The sequence below is a fragment of the Scyliorhinus canicula genome, chromosome 22 (genome assembly GCF_902713615.1).
Source record: "Scyliorhinus canicula chromosome 22, sScyCan1.1, whole genome shotgun sequence".
In the NCBI taxonomy this organism is placed as follows: Eukaryota; Metazoa; Chordata; class Chondrichthyes; order Carcharhiniformes; family Scyliorhinidae; genus Scyliorhinus; species Scyliorhinus canicula.
In genome coordinates this window covers 2,829,984-2,847,961 of record NC_052167.1, presented here as the reverse complement: position 1 = coordinate 2,847,961, position 17,978 = coordinate 2,829,984, and the positions used below count along the sequence as shown (strand labels likewise).

Below are 17,978 nucleotides of genomic sequence, written 5' to 3'. Positions count from 1 at the left end.
CTTATTCCAACAGCGGAACTGCTGACCCATGAAACTCAGATCTGCTGTGAGGGGAACATCTTCTTTCTGAAAAATGCACTCTCGAAGCATTTAAAACTTAACAGCAGGGAGGGGGAGCACTGGGCCACCTCAGACCTGCAGAAATTCCTATTCCTTTCTTCAACATTCTGGTGGTCCCTTGGTTCCCTGTTTAAACAACTGGAGTCAAATTTTCAAACTAGAATTTACATTCGGAATCAATTGAGCCAGCCGTATTCCATAACAGTAATTGCTGGTTTTAAACGATATAATTTCAGCACACCATAAAGACTAGATGAATTTATGTGAGCAGTGAATCCCATCAGTCTTGCTAAATTTATACTCAACAATGCCGACTTTCAGGAATACAAAGCAGCTCTAAACCATCGCAGACCAACTGTGGCAAAGTTAGGCTGCAAGATTCAGATCCAGTTGCTTTTAAAATTAGGACCTCACCCCCCCCCCCCCCCCCCCACCCCTCTTCCCCCCCCCCCCCCAAGCTAAATTAAATTAACAAAAATAAGCTGTGATGCAACGTGGCTGGTCTCCATGTGGAGGAGCACCAAATCTCTGAATCTAATGGGTGAAAAAAAAAGCCTTTCCTGGTGATGCAGAATGTGGGAGAGATGGAAGGACATCACTGTGTGTAGCCAAACCCAAATGGACTGCTGCAGCAAACGTGCAGTTTTTAACATCGCCCAGGGTCGCGGGGGGGGGGGGGGGGGGGAGAGAAGAGTTGCCACGTCCTCTACCTCTTTGTCCACATGTCTCTCCCCCACCCCCTCCCAGAATAGATCCTTAGAGAAACTCTTAGCAGCAGGTAACCGTTACACAGCATGTCACTGTCAGAATAATGCTGCGACATTAAGATGTTAACTTTAGAATGTAATTTTCACTAAACGCAAGAGTCAAATACAGCAGGCAGCTGGATGCCTTCTCTCTGTCGTAATGCTATGGAGACGTTCGCAAACTAACCCCCAATAACCAGGAAAAATAGTTCCCTGGAAAATACTGGGCTTCTGGATGCTGGATTGGCGAGCTGTTCCTGCCCCACACACACACACACACCCCTCGGGTAGCCACAAAGTTATTTCAATTGTTGATTTGACATTCGGGACCAAGTTACGACGACATGTGGGGGACGGAGTGAGTTTGCAGAGCAACTTCCCAGCGGACCCTCAAACCGCACCCAACAAAAGTTTCACCTACTTTCAAAAAGAAAATCCACCGATGTTGTTCCTAAACTCAAAGAGGCAGGGCCGCTGGGATACACCCAGAATCAGGCATTAGGTCGTGGCCAGGGCAATAGAGGGAGAGAAGGAGGGGGAGGGAGAGAAGGGGGGGGGGGGGGGGGGCAGAGAAAGTTTTGGCGAGATTTACCTGTTCTGGTGGCAGGTAGGTTGCTTGTGTCGAGAGGGTGCCTGAGGTACGAGAGGCGAACCTGGACTGAACACTCGCCAGCAGCTCACACACACACACACATACAGTCTCTCTCTCTCTGTGTGCATGAGACTGTGGGAGGGGAGCTCACTCAACTCATTCCAGCCATTAACCCTTTCACCTACTTTCCCATCTCCCACGAGGGAGAAAACATACTTTACACGGGAAAGTGGGGCGTTTGTTGGCAAGAATAAAAAACAGAAAGTGTTGGAAATATTCAGCAGGTCTGGCAGCAGATGTGGAGAGAGCAACAAGGGTGGCAGATTTGTGTCCCTTGGCCCGGGGCACAGAGTTGGATGGTTTCGGTCATGGGTACACAGGATGTGTACACAGGTGGCTGGGTGGGCAACCCTGGAATAAAGGCGCAGGCTTCTGGGTGCAGGGGCGGGCGTAGAGCCTGCCTCTATGCCCCGCCACTGTGCTTAAATACATTAAATATAGCAAAACAAAAAGCATCCCTTCACCCGTCCACAGACTCCTGTGCCCCATCCATGCGAACCCATGCCACTCTACCCGCCCCCCCCGTTGTCCCCATACTCCAATGCTAACTTAGTGTCAACTTTATTCTTTCATGGGATGCAGGTGTCGCTAACAGCAGGAATAATTTGTCGCCCATCCCTAATTGCCCTTGAACTGAGCGCTTCGCCACACCATTTCAGAGGACAGTTAAGAGTCAACCACATCGTTGTGGGTCTGGAATCATATGTAGGCGAGAGCAGGTAAGGACGGCAGATTTACCTCCCTAAAGAATCACAGAATTTACAGTGCAAAAGGAGGCCGTTCAGCCCATCGAGTCTGCACCGGCCCTTGGAAAAGGAACTGTACTTAAGCCTACGCCTCCACCCTATCCCCGTAACCCACAAACCCTACCTAATCTTTTAGACATCAAATCTAAATGGCGTTAGTGAACCAGATGAGTTTTGATAATAATCGACAATGGTTTCATGATCACTATTACTGTGACTAGTTTTCAATTGCAGATTATTCACTGAATTTAAATTCAACATCTGCCGTTGTGATGTGAACCCTTGCCCCCAGAACATTAGCCTGGGCTTCTGGATTGCCAGTCCAGTGACATTACTACTATGTCACCATCTCCCCGTAACTAATGCCTCTCACCAACACTCTTTGCCCATACCCCCTCCATGCCAGCTCACCTAGCCTCTTGGACAGTTCCTTGACACCTTTGGCACTTCCTAGTTGGTTTTGACAGGTTTGGCACTTCCTGAAGAGCTTTGATAGATTTGAAAGTTGAACAGCTCCCTAACATCTCCTGGACAGCTGGACATTGGCTGGACATCCCCTGCACAGCTAGACACCCCCAGCACAGCTAGACATCCCAGCACAGCTAGACATCCCCTGCACAGCTAGACATCCCCAGCACAGCTAGACATCCCCAGCACAGCTAGACACCCCCAGCACAGCTAGACATCCCCAGCACAGCTAGACACCCCCAGCACAGCTAGCCATCCCCAGCACAGCTAGCCATCCCCAGCACAGCTAGACATCCCCAGCACAGCTAGCCATCCCCAGCACAGCTAGACATCCCCAGCACAGTTTGACAGTTCCACTGAGTTTGTGCGTAAAAAGTGCACAATCATGTTCATGGCGGGGCAGCACGGTAGCATAGTGGTTAGCATAATTGCTTCACAGCTCCAGGATCCCAGGTTCGATTCCCCGCTTGGGTCACTGTCTGTGCGGAGTCTGCACATTCTCCCCGTGTGTGCAAGGGTTTCCTCTGGGTGCTCCGGTTTCCTCCCACAGTCTAAAGATGTGCAGGTTAGGTGGATTGGCCATGCTAAATTGCCCTTAGTGTCCAAAATTACCCTTCGTGTTGGGTGGGGTTACTGGGTTATGGTGATAGGTTGGGGGTGTGGGCTTGGGTAGGGTGCTCTTTCCAAGAGCCGGTGCAGACTCGATGGGCCGAGTGGCCTCCTTCTGCACTGTAAATTCTATGTCTGTGTTAACAATCCCAAAGAGTGCCTCAACTCACCTAAAGGTGTCCTGGAACCCTAACAAGAGTCAAGAAATAGCAGCAGTATTAAATTAAATATTCGGACTTCATCAATTAATCTGTAAAGAAATTCTAGGAAATTTTAGCCCACGAATCTGCAGCACTTGTAAGCTGTACTTGTAATGAAATGGTTAAATCAACACACTGCACAAGGAACAGACGGAATATTCCAGAATCCTTCAGGAAATCACAGAGGAAGTAGGCACGGTCTGCGTATGAATGTCTGGCAAATATTTTTAAGAAGTATTCTAAATCCTCAAAATTGAAGATAGATGGATGTTATGCCAATATTCATAAAAACAAATTAAGCGCAAACTTAATTCTAGCTCCCAACACCAAAATAGGAGAAGTGTTTAAAAGTGTTTAATGGGATGCTCTCAATTTAAATCAAAGGAACTCAATGCATTCGTTAATTCTTTCCAAGTTGATAATCTGGTGAGTATTATTTTCGATTTTCAGAAGTCAGTTAGTAATATTAAAGTTAGTAATATTATTTAAATGAGCTTCTATCACTATCAAGCTTCTAGAATCAATGGCAAATTAGCTCATTTAGCTGAAATCTGACTTTACAACAGAAAGCAGAAGATGGTGATAAACAAGAATTCAAAATGCTGGTGGAGGAGGATCAGTCCGATAACTCTGCTTTTCACGAGGCATGGTTCCTGGCACAGAGCTATTCACATCTATACTTCTTTATTAATTTAGACCCAATTCATTTTTTCCAATTAAGGGCCAATTTAGCGTGGCCAATCCACCTACCCTGCACATCTTTAGGTTGTGGGGGCGAAACCCACGTAAACATGGGGAGAAAGTGCAAACTCCACACGGACAGTGACCCAGAGTCGGGATCGAACCTGGGACCTCGACGCCGGGAGACAGCAGGGCTAAGCACTGCGCCACCGTGATGCCCCACATCTATACTAACTAATATATGAGAAATAAGTGTACTGCACACACAGACATTCCACGTTCAAAGTTATTGACATAAAATCATTAAAATACTGGGATGGTTCTCACCCGAAACCTGAAATTGAAATTCCCAATTGAGAATTCCCCGAATCAGACAATACTCCAACCCAGAGTGGCCTGCACCAGCTCGACAGCGGACTTGCTGTGAGCAATGTCAAAGGTGGTCTTGGGAGGTATGGACAGCAGGGGAAGGATGGGGGGCTTCTTGGAAGTTATAAGGTTTTATGAATAAGTCACCAAGTTCTAAATAGTCTGACACAGGTCACACACAGACCCACCAAATTAATAGGTTACTGAAAGGTGGACGGATTTTATGTACGTGAGTACAGGTACTATACGGTCTGATGGGAAGATTGGATGGAGTGTTTTGGGAAATAGGGCACCTTAACCTTGAGTTACCATTAATAAATCAAGTACATCTAAACATTCTGTATTTTGGAGTACCCATTAGACATGGAAGCTTCCAACTATGAGTCATGTATTTGTTTTGCAAAATGCACGGGATCTGGGCGCTGCTGTCAGGCGAAGTTTTATCGTCCACCCCTAATTATCTTTGGAACGGTAGTGCTGATGCAGATTGATGGTAAGAGAGATTGAGTCAAGCATTTTAGAGGACTGGGCATCTTGACCTCAAATTAAAATGGTTAATTAGATACAGCAAAGATTTTGCTTCACCTGCTGTGCCCTATCGTCACTGGTATCTTCCAGTGAATTAGTAGGAATCATGTACTCGTGTTACTTTATTTGAGCATTCACCAGGGATCAAAATGATAATAAGCAACAACTTGTACTTATAGAGCATTGTTAAAGCCTTCCAAAATGTTTCACATGACCATGACCAGAGAAAAACTGACACCAAGCCAAGGAGACGTCAGGGCATGTAACCAAAATGTGGGTCAAAGAGATAGGCATTAAGGATTGTCTTAAAGAAGTCGGGGTGGCGAGGTTTAGGGGGCACTTTCCAGAGCTCAGGGTCTAGACTGCAGACAGGCTGGCAACGGAAAAGGGCCTGCACCGGAAGTCAGCATAGCATAGCATAGAATTTACAGCACAGAAGGAGGCCATTCGGCCCATCGAGTCTGCACCGGCCACTACAGCATCCTACTTAAGCCCACACCTCCACCCTATCCCTGTAACCTTATTGTGTGGACACAAAGGGCAATTTATCATGGCCAATCCGCCTAACCCACACATCTTTGGACTGTGGGAGGAAACCGGAGCACCCGGAGGAAACCCACGCAGACACAGGGAGAACGTGCAGACTCCGCACAGACAGTGACCCAAGCTGGGAATCGAACCTGGGACCCTGGAGCTGTGAAACAACTGTGTTAACCACTGTGCTACCGTGAAGCCCTGACGCGAGTGGGAATCCGCCAGTATCTGACCCTCTGGCCGAGCACCGTCACGCCACCGCTTCAAGGCCAGGACAAAATCCATTGGGACATCAACCAACACAAAAGTCAGAATTGGACCTTTGCAGGGTCGAGCGTGTTATAGGGCTCCAGGGATGGGAGGAGGTGCAGCATGGAGGGATTTAAATAGGTCTTATAGCATGGCAGGTGTTAAGTGGCAAGCTGCCCAAATCCCAAAAGGAAACTTGAATCAGCTGCCAGAACGATTAGCAATTTGTACATTATGAGGAGTTATCTGAAGTCAAAATATTGAACTCTCAGATGTTGTGACGATTTTATACACTAAAACTAAACATTTGTTAGAACTAAACATTTGTTAGAATAAAGAAAAAAACTTTTAAAACACGCTGACACCGTTACAGTTTTTTTAAATTTAAAGAGTGCAATTTTTTTTTCCAATTAAGGGGCAACTTAGTGTGGCTAATCCACCTACCCTGCACATCTTTGGGTTGTGGGGGTGAGACTTACACAGTTAACAGTACTTTTTAAACATTTCCTAAACGATTGATGGCAACAGTCCTCATAAATTTTTAATCTATAGCAAATTCCAGTAACATTACCACACAATGCCCGGCTGCACTTGGGGCAAATCTTACACAAATTCTCCGCTCTGAGGGCAACAGCAAACTGGCGTTCAAAGGTCTGGCTTCAACACACCCTATCTTGTTCGAGCTCTTACATTCACACAACACAGCCTCACTTTAAATATCATTTTTTCTGTTTGACTTTCCATTCAATTGTTTCCACAGCCCTGTAGAGGTTCCTCTTCCCAGAATTGATTAACCTTTTAAAATTAATTTATGGCTACCATATTTATCAAGTAAACTTATCATTTTGCCTCATTCATAATCCTCTGACTCTGAGGAAAAGGAGTTAGCACTACGCCAAAAGAATCAAGGCAAAAAAAGGTTACTTGTAGACGTTTCTTGTCCTAATTTGTCAAAACACGGTTTGCGAAGATCTCCAAAACCAGTTACTTCGATAGCGGCTTCAGCGTTTTTTTGATCTGTTACCATAACCATCTTGATTCTCATAGAACATACAGTGCAGAAGGAGGCCATTTGGCCCATCAAGTCTGCACCGACCCACTTAAGCCCTCACTTCCACCCTATCCCCGTAACCTAATAACCCCTCCTAACTGTTTTGGTCACTGAGGGCAATTTATCATGGCCAAACCACCTATCCTGCACGTCTTTGGACTGTGGGAGGAAACCGGAGCACCCGGAGGAAACCCACGCAGATACGGGGAGAACGTGCAGACTCCACACAGACAGTGACCCAGCGGGAAATCGAACCTGGGACCCTGGTGCTGTGAATCCACAGTGCTATCCACTTGTGCTACCGTGCTGCTCGCTCAGATTCCAAAAGCATGAGCACATCTCATTGGTCCTGAAGAGCTGAAATGCCTCGAGGTGTTCCACATCACTAGTTACTTTCAATGATGCACCACTACTTTTGGCACCACCAAGCAACCAAACATGAGAAAGAAATTATGTAAAAAAAGGCCAGAAATCCTAGACTCCCTGAGCTAATAACCATTAGTACTAACTAAAGGCAAAAGAAAACCTCCACAACTGTGGCTAGAAAACGTCTGGAAAATACCTCAACTCAATTCAGGAACTGAGAAAGTTCCAAGTTGGCCATTGATGGAACCATCAATTCACCAGACACGTGCTTTCCGATATGAACAGTGGTTTTAATCTACTTACTACAGAGCCAGCCTGTTACCCGTTGGTGAACTGCAGGCTGACTCTGGACAAGGGCAGCACGGTAGCATGGTGGTTAGCATAAATGCTTCACAGCTCCAGGGTCCCAGGTTCGATTCCCAGCTGGGTCACTGTCTGTGTGGAGTCTGCACGTCCTCCCCGTGTGTGCGTGGGTTTCCTCTGGGTGCTCCGGTTTCCTCCCACAGTCCAAAGATGTGTGGGTTAGGTGGATTGGCCATGCTAAATTGCCCATAGTGTCCTAAAAAGTAAGGTTAGGGGGGGGGTTGTTGGGTTACGGGTATAGGGTGGATACGTGGGTTTGAGTGGGGTGATCATTGCTCGGCACAACATTGAGGGCCGAAGGGCCTGTTCTGTGCTGTACTGTTCTATCTATCTATTTATACAGCAGCACAAGGGGGAGGAGTTGTGGGCGGAGCCAAGGGTGGAGCCCTGTACAAACTCCTGAGCATTCCCAGAGCTACTTCCCCTAGTGGTCGGATAACGCTACTACTCTTACAAAGATACAGTGTGAATTACCAAGTTACATTCACCACAGCCATAAACCTCCACGAAACAGGTGCAACTAACCACATGTCCCTGACAGGTAGATAGCTATCCTTCTCCTTTGATCAGGCACAACATCTTGATGCTTTATTTCTAATAAGAAAATAAAATACTGTGGATTCTGGAAATCTAAATAAAAACTGAAAATGGTAGAAATGCCTAGGAGGTCAGGCAGCCTCCGAGACCAGAGAAACAGAGCTAACATTTCAGGGTTAGTATCAGAATAGTTCTGACCAAAGGTTATCGACCTGCAACATTAGCTCTTTCTCCCTGTGCAGATGCTGTCTGATGTACTGAGCACTGCCACTGTTTTCCACGCTTCCAAACTCTTATTCTGGCTACCTCTGGGATTCTTCTGCTCCCGTCGTGATCTTGCTGCCACCTGTGTAATCCCTCTGCCAAGGCACAAGCACATTTTTTTTGGCAATTGTATTTTTCAGGGTCGGCTTCCTGGTGCAGCATAACCCTGCCAAGGGAAGGGGCGAGTCTGACAGTCAGCCAAACCCATTGAAATGTAAAATTAAAATCTGATCACGTTTCAGAGTATGACACTTTAGCATGCAACAAACACACCAGGTGGGTAGTGAGCAGCATAAATAACCGGGCAGGGCATAGACAGAAGTCCTATCTTCAAGGAAGCATTTCTAGCTCAAGCAGTCCCCTGGAATTGGAGTGTGTGAAACAATTTACACAATCCACCAGATCTGGCTGCAGATTTTTACCTGGTTGTGTCACCCGTTAAGAGAACTGCTTTATTACTCCTAACACAATCACACCTTTCTTACTTCTTCCCCCAGTGTCTTATATTAAATTCCAGTGAAGGATAGAACTGGAAACACTTTTAATGTGCATTTATTTACAGAAATAGGCATTACAGATGTGCATCTCCTAACCCAATAGCCACCATTTTGGTCTGTTCCTGTTTCTAGGAGCGCATAAGTAAAAATAAAAAAGTGAACCCCCAGGTTAATGCTGACCGCCTGCATACAGTTAAACACAACTAATATACAGTTGACATTTTATGCCGTTGACAAGCACAGCTTGCAGACTGGCCACAATTCACAAGACCTTCTGGAAAGCTGTCAACACTGTCACTGAGGGAGATATGACAACTTACATTTAAACAAGCGTGTTATACAGATAGGCACCCCAGGGGCATTCCCAGAAGCATACGGGAAAGCACACACTCAGGCAGGGAAAGTAACAAAAAAAAAGACTACGTTTGCCTTTTTATATTTAGAAGACCAGCCGACGATAAGAGGAGCTGCAGATTCACACCTGAAATCTCTGAAAGCCATCTCTCGATGTAATGATAAATTATGGCAGTCTTGTGTTGAAGTAGGTAGCACCCCTGTGTCTACGGCAGAAGCTCCAGGTTCAAGTCCCACTCCAGGATTTGAGGGTCGAGGAATGTGTGTCCGCAATGTGGCCAAACAGGTTGAATAGCAACCTACGAATCCTCCCAACACATGCCGATGGCAGGCGGTAGGAGCATGAGCGCTGGTCAGCCGTGTGATGGAAAGAACATTGCAGTTTCCAGCATCACGATCCATAGCTCCACACGACCACGGGCATATAAGGTGTACAAGTTGCCACATCAATTCTGTCTGCTCAAGTGAACTGCAAAACACACCACACATAAGTGGCAAAGAAAGGTTGCAAGGCAAACATGTGCTGAGCATTAAATCCTACCTCCCACTCCATCAGGATCTTCCATTCAGGATGCTGGACCTCTTGCTATCTCATTTTGTGACCTTGTTAGTAGTGATCGTGTGCCTTACTTCTATCACACCCTGACCATAAGCTTTCAGACCTTGCCACATATTGAGTAAAATGTGCCTTTTTTTTGTTCTTTCACAGGGCCTGGGGTTCGCTGGCTATTTTTATTGTCCATCTCTATTTGCCCTTGAGGTGGTGGTGAGCTGCCTTTTTGAACCACTGCATCCATGTGGTGTAGGTACACACTCGGTGCAGTTAGGGAGGAAGTTTTAAGATTTTGACCCAGAGATGGTGAAGGAATGGAGATATATTTCCAAGTCAGGATAGTGAGTCGTTTGGAATGGAACTTTTGCAATGCTATTCCAATGCATCTGCTACTTTTGTCCTTCTAGATGATAGAGGTTGTGGGTTTGGAAGGTGCAGCCTTGGTGAATTGCTGTAGTGCATCTTGTAGATGGTACACCCGGCTGCCATTGTCACATGGTGAATGTTGAAGGTGACAGATGAGGTGCTGGTCAAACGAGCTATTTTGTTTTGGGTGATGTCAAGCTTTTTGCGTGTTGTTGGAGCTTCACTCATCCAGGCAAGTGGAGAGTATTCCATCGCACTCCTGACTTGTGCCTTGTAGATGACGGATAGGCTTTGGGGAGTTACTCTCCGCAGAACTGCCAGCCACTGACCTGCTCTTGTAGCCACAGTATTTATATGGCTGGTCCGGTTCAGGTTCTGTTCAATGGTAACCCCGAGGATGTTGTTTGTGGGAGATTCAGCAATGGCAATGCCATTGAATGTCAAGGAGCGATGGCTAGATTCTCTCACTGGAGATGGTCATTGTCCGGCACTTGTGTAGTGCGAATGTTACTTGTCACTTATTAGCCCGAGCCTGAATGTTGTCCAGACCTTGCTGTATATGGACACAGATTGCTTTAATATTTGAGGAGTCACAAATGGTGCTGAACATTGTGCAATCATCAGTGAGCATACCCCCTTCTGATCTTATGATGGAGATGGTGAGTGATGAAACAGCTGAAGATGGTTGGATTTAGGACACTACCCTGAGGAACTCCTGTATTGTCCTGGCACTGAGCTGATGGACTTCCTACAACCAGAACCATCTTCCTTTGGGCTCAGTATGACTCCAACCAGGGACGTTTCCTGCCCACATTCTACTGACTCCAGTTTTGCGAGGGCTCCTTGATGTCACACGGTCAAATGCTGCCTTGATGTCAAGGGCAGTCACTGTCGCATCCTGTGAACACATGTTCTGAAGTTTAGAAGATTGAAAGGTGAATTTACTGAAAATTGCTTCAGAGGGCTTGGCAGCATAGCTGCTAAGAGGCTATGACCTGGGCCAAGAAGTCATATCAGGATGAGGGAACAGCCTTTTAGGACTGAGATGGGGAGAAATCTTTTCACTGAGCTTTGTGAATCTTTTGGAATTTTTACTTCCAGAGGGCTATGGTTGCTCAGTCCTGAATATATTCAAAGCTGAGATTGATAGAATTTTGGTAACCAAGAGAATTAACGAGTAGGGTGAGAAAGTGGGGTTGATGTACAATTTCAGACAGGACCTGACTGAATGGCAGAGCAGGCTCAAAGGACCAAATGGTCCACTCTTGCACCTATTTCTTATGTTTTTACTCCACCCCCTGACTTTACCACTGGACTTTTCACCCGACGCTCCTCGTGCGGGTAGACTACGTGATCGCCGGGTTGGCCAACAGCACAGCAGAAAGTCTTTTACCGCACTCAGTGATTATGTTACACACATATATACCTTTAGTGCCAAGTGCCAAAGAACGTGGGTTTTCCAAAGTGCTCAGAAACAAGATAATAGGATCTTTTTTGTTTGGGGGCTCGGGAAGGTAACCTGCATGTCACTGAAGAGTGGTGGCATAAATCTGCCCCCCGTGTGGTATTTGATGTTGTGTCAGAAGGCGGGGGCAACACAAGAGGGAGGGAGTCACCCTCAGACCTGAGTGGCAGTATTGCACTGATCCTCTATGGTTCACCTCCTTGTCCCTTGATCTGAGTGGCACGTGTGTACTGGAGGATTCAGTGCCCGATTTGAAATGGGGGGAAAGAAAAAAATCAGAATGAAGAATTCAGTGTCATGATATGCAAACATGCAACCAATGAACACTCAGAATAGGACACAACCAATGGGCAGTCAGGACACTCAGAGGTAGCATCACCACAAGGGGGCATGACATAAACATTATAAAAGAGATGAGGCACTCACATCCTGCCTCTTTCCACAGACAGACAGCTAGAGAGTTAGACAGGGTTGATCAGCAGCAGCACACCCCAGCACGTGGCTCAGGAGCGAGCTGGTACAGTTAGACCGAGTTACTACAGTTAGATTAGCAGAGAGCCAAACTCATTTGAGAACTGTGTTAATAGTTCAATAAACATGCTGAACTCATTTCAGAGTCTGGAGCATCCTTTCGTTAAAACTGCATCAAGTAGCAGCCTGTGTTATCCGAAGCAGCAGAACACAACATGATACCAGGAGTGACTGTTCAATCTATTTAGTTCAACTCAGCAAGATCCGTGACAACCAGCTACTGAATACAGGCACAATGGACAAGATTCAGGCTCCTCATCAGCTCAGTAATCTTCGTGCCAACTGGCGATCATTCAAGCAGAAATTTCAACGATATGTGGAAGCATCCAACCTCAATGGCGCAACCGATGCTCGGAAGATAGCTCTTCTACTCACCACTGCGGGTGACCATGCGATGGAGATCTTCAACTCCTTTCATTTTTCCGAAGGGCAGGACAAAACGAAGTACCAAACCATCCTGGACAAATTCGACAGCCACTGCGAGGTGGACACCAACAAAATCTTCGAGCGCTACATCTTCAAGCAGATGATGCAAGGTAAAGACGAATCCTTCAACTCCTATCTAACTAACCTTAGACTGCTAGCGCAATCCTGCAACTTCGGTGATATCACTGACTCCGTGATCAGAGACCAAATCGTTTTTGGAGTCCACTCTGATCCTCTGCGAGAGCAATTGTTGAAAATCAAGCACATGACCCTGCCAGTCGCGTTTGAAATGTGTACTGTGCATGAGCACTCTAAAAATCGCTATTCACAGTACAAAACGGCAGAAAGTGAAAAACAAGCCTCCCACGAGGTGCAGTGTTCAGGCCATCTCCCGAATGCAGTGCCTCCACATTGACGAAAGCGGCCATTTCGCGCACTCTTCCCGGGGCCCGACGCCAGCGCAATGCGATCGGGAACACGAAGCGGCCGAAAACCACACTACGCAGGTGCAGACGTCTGAGAACCGCACTGCGCATGTGCAACGATGCACTGAGCATCATGACGCCGATGTCATGACGTGTGCGAACTGCGGCACCACCCATTTTTTAAAAAATTGCCCTGCAAGAGGCAAACACTGTTTAAACTGTGGGAAACCAAACCGCGATGCAGCCCTGTGCATATCTGCACCACCAGTCAGGAGCCAGCGCTCCCAATTCCGACAGCGGCGCATCAGAAGTGTGCAACACCGAATGCATGACTCTGATCCAGGCAGCGCGACGGATCCAGATGTTGAATACATCAAGAGAATCAAGAAGCCCCCACAATCCTTCCAGCTGCCTGCAAACTCCTGGACTACAATGGAAACGCAATCAAGGCACTGGGGTCCTGCCATCTGCAGGTATCCAGCCGACACACACAGGCAAGCTTACACTTCGAGATTGTTAAACCAGACAGGGCGTCCCTGCTAGGTGCGCGCACCTGCAAGCAACTGAACCTCATTCAAAGGGTCTACACCACAACGCCGTCCCATTCGGATCTTAAGGCCAGCACCGACAACATCCTAACCAGTACCCAGATGTATTTAGCGGGATGGGCACGCTGCTGTACGAGTACAAGATTCTACTGCGGCCTGATGCCAAGCCAGTGGTCCACGCACCACAACGTGTCCCTGCTTCACTGAGAGAGCGCTGGAAGGCAGAGCTCACGAGTCTACAACAAAAAGGCATCATCTCCAAGGTCACTGAACCAACCGACTGAGTCAGCTCGATGGTGTGCGTAAAGAAGCCTTCGGGGGACCTACGCATCTGCATTGACCCCAAGGATCTAAACAAAAACATTATGCGGGAACATTCCCCATCCAGAAGAGGGGACAAATCACGGGTGAGATGGCACACGCGCTCTTCTTCACAAAATTGGACGCATCCCAAGGATTTTGGCAAATCCAACTTGAAGAATTCAGCAGGAGGCTCTGCACATTCAACACGCCTTTTGGCAGATTCTGCTACAACCGAATGCCATTTGGCATCATCTCGGCATCAGAGATTTTCCACCGCATCATGAAACAGATGATGGAGGGAATAGAAGGGGTTCGTGTCTACGTTGACGATATCATAATCTGGTCCACAACCCCAGAGGAACATGTGTTGCGCCTCAAGAAAGTATTCTGACGCATACATGAACATGGCCTCAAGCTAAGCAGGTCCAAGTGCTGTTTTGGGACATCCACGCTGAAGTTCCTGGGCAATCAGATTTCGCAACACAGTGTGCGCCCGAACACAGACAAAATTCAAGCCATCGAGGCAATGAAAGTCCCCGAGGACTTGGTCAATGGTCAATTTCCTTGGCAAGTTCATCCCGAATTTGGCCACATACATCACGGCCCAATGCAACCTGGTGAAACAAATCAACCGCCTTTGAGTGGAAGGCGGAGCACCGAACAGAGTGGCTGGAGCTGAAAGCCAAGCTCACCACTGCACCCATCCTTGCATTCTTTTACCCAGACCGAGACCAAGATATCCAAAGATGCGAGTCAGGATGGCATTGGGGCGGTGTTGCTTCAAAGAGATGACACGTCATCTGGGTACCAGTAGCGTTTGCTTCACGGGCAATGACACCCACTGAGACCAGATATGTGCATATTGAGGAGTGTTTAGGTCTTCTCACCGGCATCCTCAAATTTCATGATTATGTCTACGTCTTGCCAACATTTACTGATGAGACGGATCATAGGCCTCTGGTCCACATCATCCTAAAGGACCTGAACGATATAACGCCTCGTTTGCAAAGAATTCTGCTCAAACTCAGGAGGTATGATTTCAATTTGGTGTACACACCTGGCAAGGAGCTCATCATCGCCGATGCATTGTCCCGCTCCGTCACCTCGCCCAGTGAAGCACTGGAGATCATCCAGCACATTGAATTGCAGGCACTCCCACGGCAACAGATGAGAAGATTGTTCTCATCGGAGAAGAGACAGCCAAAGACCCCCTGTTGCAGTGAATCATCCACAACCTCAGCAATGGCTGGCAGAAAGGGCAATGCCCTCAATTCTACAATGTCAAGGGCGACCTGACGCTGATCGACAGCATCCAGCTCAAGCTGGACTGGATAGTCATCCCGCTACGTCTCAAGAGCGTGGTGCTGCGGCAGATTCATGAGGAACGCCTGGGCGTAGAAAAGTGCAGACGCAGGGCCCGGCATCAACCAGGACATCACGGACATGGTCCTGAACTGCGAGACCTGTCACAGGTTCCAACCAGCGCAGCGCAAGCAGGCGCTCCAACCACATGACCTAGAGACCTCTCCGTGGTCCAAGGTTGGCATTGACCTATTCCACGCGAATGGTCGCGACTATATCTTAATCATCATTACTTTTTGAACCATTCTGAGGTGCTGAAGCTGCTGGACCTCGACTCACGGACCGTCATCAAAGCGTGTAAAAAGACATTCTCATGACATGGCACCATCATGAGCGACAATGGCCCGTGCTTCCAGTTGAGAATGGTCCACATTTGCCAAGAGCTACAATTTCAGGCATGACACCTCCAGTCTACACTATCTGCAGTGCAATGGCAAAGTCTAAAAAGGGGTGAACCGTTAAGCAGCTCATCCGCAAGGCCTCGGACTCTGCTTCCGACATACACCTTGCACTACTTGCGTACCGGGTGACTCCCTTGTCCACTGGCATGTCGCCACCTCAACTGCTGGTGAACAGGTACCTGCAGACGACGCTTCCAGCCATATACCTGCCCAACCTTGATCACCTCCTGGTGCTGCAGAAGACGCAGCAGCTTTGTGACAGCCAGAAGCAGGGCTATGAAGCACATGCCACCAATCTGGACGTGCTATCCCTGGTAGACATGGTCAGGATCAAGATACCAGATGGTGGGTGGTCTGCTCCGGCTGTCGTTGTTCGACAGGCCGCACCCAGATCCTGTCATACGTATGGCTGAAGGCTCCATTGTGCGAAGGAATCGAAGGGCACTGTGAAAAGTTGCTTGCCCACAACCACTTTCCCCTCCATTTCCACATGTCGAATTGCCACCTCCAGACACCTCGAACCACGAGGCCACCAGTCGTGCCTCCTATTCGCCTGTCAAGATACTGTTATCCCCTCCACCACCTCGCCAGCGGTTGACGAGGATCAGATGTAAGCCTGGATTTAGAAGCATTTGTTTTGTTTGTTCTGTATTGCTCAGTCAGTCACATTAGACAGACACATTCACATGTACATACATGATGTGCAAACATGCAACCAATGAACACTCAGGATAGGACACAACCAATGGGCAGTCAGGACACTCAGAGGTGGCATCAGCACAAGGGGGCATGACATAAACACTATTAAAGGGATGAGGCACTCACACCCAGCCTCTTTCCACAGACAGACATCTAGAGAGTTAGACAGGGTTGATCGGCAGCATCACACCCCAGCAAGTGGCTCAGAGCGAGCTGGTACAGTTAGACTGAGTTACTACAGTTAGATTAGCAGAGAGTCAAACTCATTTGAGAACTGTGTTAATAGTTCAATAAACACATGGAACTCATTTCAGAGTCTGGAGCATCCTTTAGTTAAGACTGCAGCCAGTGTTATCCGGAGCAGCGGAACACATTGAGGACATTCACCAAAGCAAGAAATGAGAATCTAAATGAAAATTTACTTCTAAAAAAATGAAAATCTTTCGTTTTTCCATGTTTGCCAGCAAAAATTGTGAGTTCACTGCCCAGCTTGTGGATAATTCCTTTCTGCTGAAGTGTTTGACTTTATTGAGTCTGCTGTCCTCTGTGCTGTGGGAGGAAAGTTGTGGTGAATCCTACCTCGGCCTTGACTCTGCGGCTCAGTCCTCCTCCCTCACTGTCACTCCGCGGCCCACACAGGCGGGCCACGCCTCTCCTCTCCTCCCTTGGCCCACACACAGGCCCCCGCCACCTTGGCTCCCTTTCCCCTACTCTGCCTTGGGACGTGCCGCTCCTCACATATCCCACTCATCGGCCGACAGCGCCCGCTTCGGCCTCCCAGCATGGGGGGGCGCTGCAGGGGGGGCGACTGCTCCCAGCGCCTCGGCAGGCCCGATATGGCCTCCCAGCATGGGGGGGCGCTGCAGGGGGGGCGACGGCTCCCAGCGCCTCGGCAGACCCGATAGGGCCTCCCACCGCAGGGGGCGCTGCAGGGGGGGCGACTGCTCCCAGCACCTCGGCAGACCCGATATGGCCTCCCACAGCAGGGGGCGCTGCAGGGGGGGGCGACTGCTCCCAGCGCCTCGGCATGCCCGATATGGCCTCCCACCGCAGGGGGCGCTGCAGGGGGGCGACTGCTCCCAGCACCTCGGCAGACCCGATATGACCTCCCACCGCAGGGGGCGCTGCGGGGGCGATGCCCGGCACTCCTCCCAGCGCCCACGCATCCCGATATGACCTCCCACCGCCGAGGGCGCTGCGGGGGCGGTGCCCAGCACTCCTCCCAGCGCCTCAGCATGCCCAATATGGCCTCCCACCGCAGGGGGCGCTGCGGGGGCGATGCCCGGCACTCCTCCCAGCGCCCACGCATCCCGATATGACCTCCCACCGCCGAGGGCGCTGTATGGGCGATGCTCGGCACTCCTCCCAGCGCCCACGCATACCCGATATGACCTTCCACCGCTGAGGGCGCTGCGGGGGCGATGCTCGGCACTCCTCCCAGAGCCCACGCATGTCCCATATGACCTCCGATCGCAGGGGGGCGCTGTGGGGGCGATGCCCGGCACTCCTCCCAGCGCATAGGCATGCCCAATATGACCTCCGATCGCAGGGGGCGCGGTATGGGCGATGCTCGGCACTCCTCCCAGCGCCTACGCATACCCAATATGCCCTTCCACCGCTGAGGG

The 17,978-nt window shown here is 48.8% G+C and overlaps 1 protein-coding gene across 3 annotated transcripts in view; it reads right to left on the bottom strand.

Annotated features, from left to right (window-relative positions):
- Window positions 1–17,127, bottom strand: part of LOC119956037 (prolyl 4-hydroxylase subunit alpha-1-like) — a 94,784-nt gene extending 77,657 nt beyond the window's left edge. Inside the window, exon 1 of one of the 3 annotated variants that reach the window (XM_038782795.1) lies at window positions 16,933–17,127. The gene's annotated coding sequence lies outside the window, so the exon portion shown is untranslated. Of the gene's footprint in view, window positions 1–1,398; window positions 1,524–16,932 lie in introns of those variants that run through there. The other 2 variants (XM_038782793.1, XM_038782794.1) reach the window with 2 other exon arrangements.
- Between the last annotated feature and the right edge of the window lie 851 nt (window positions 17,128–17,978).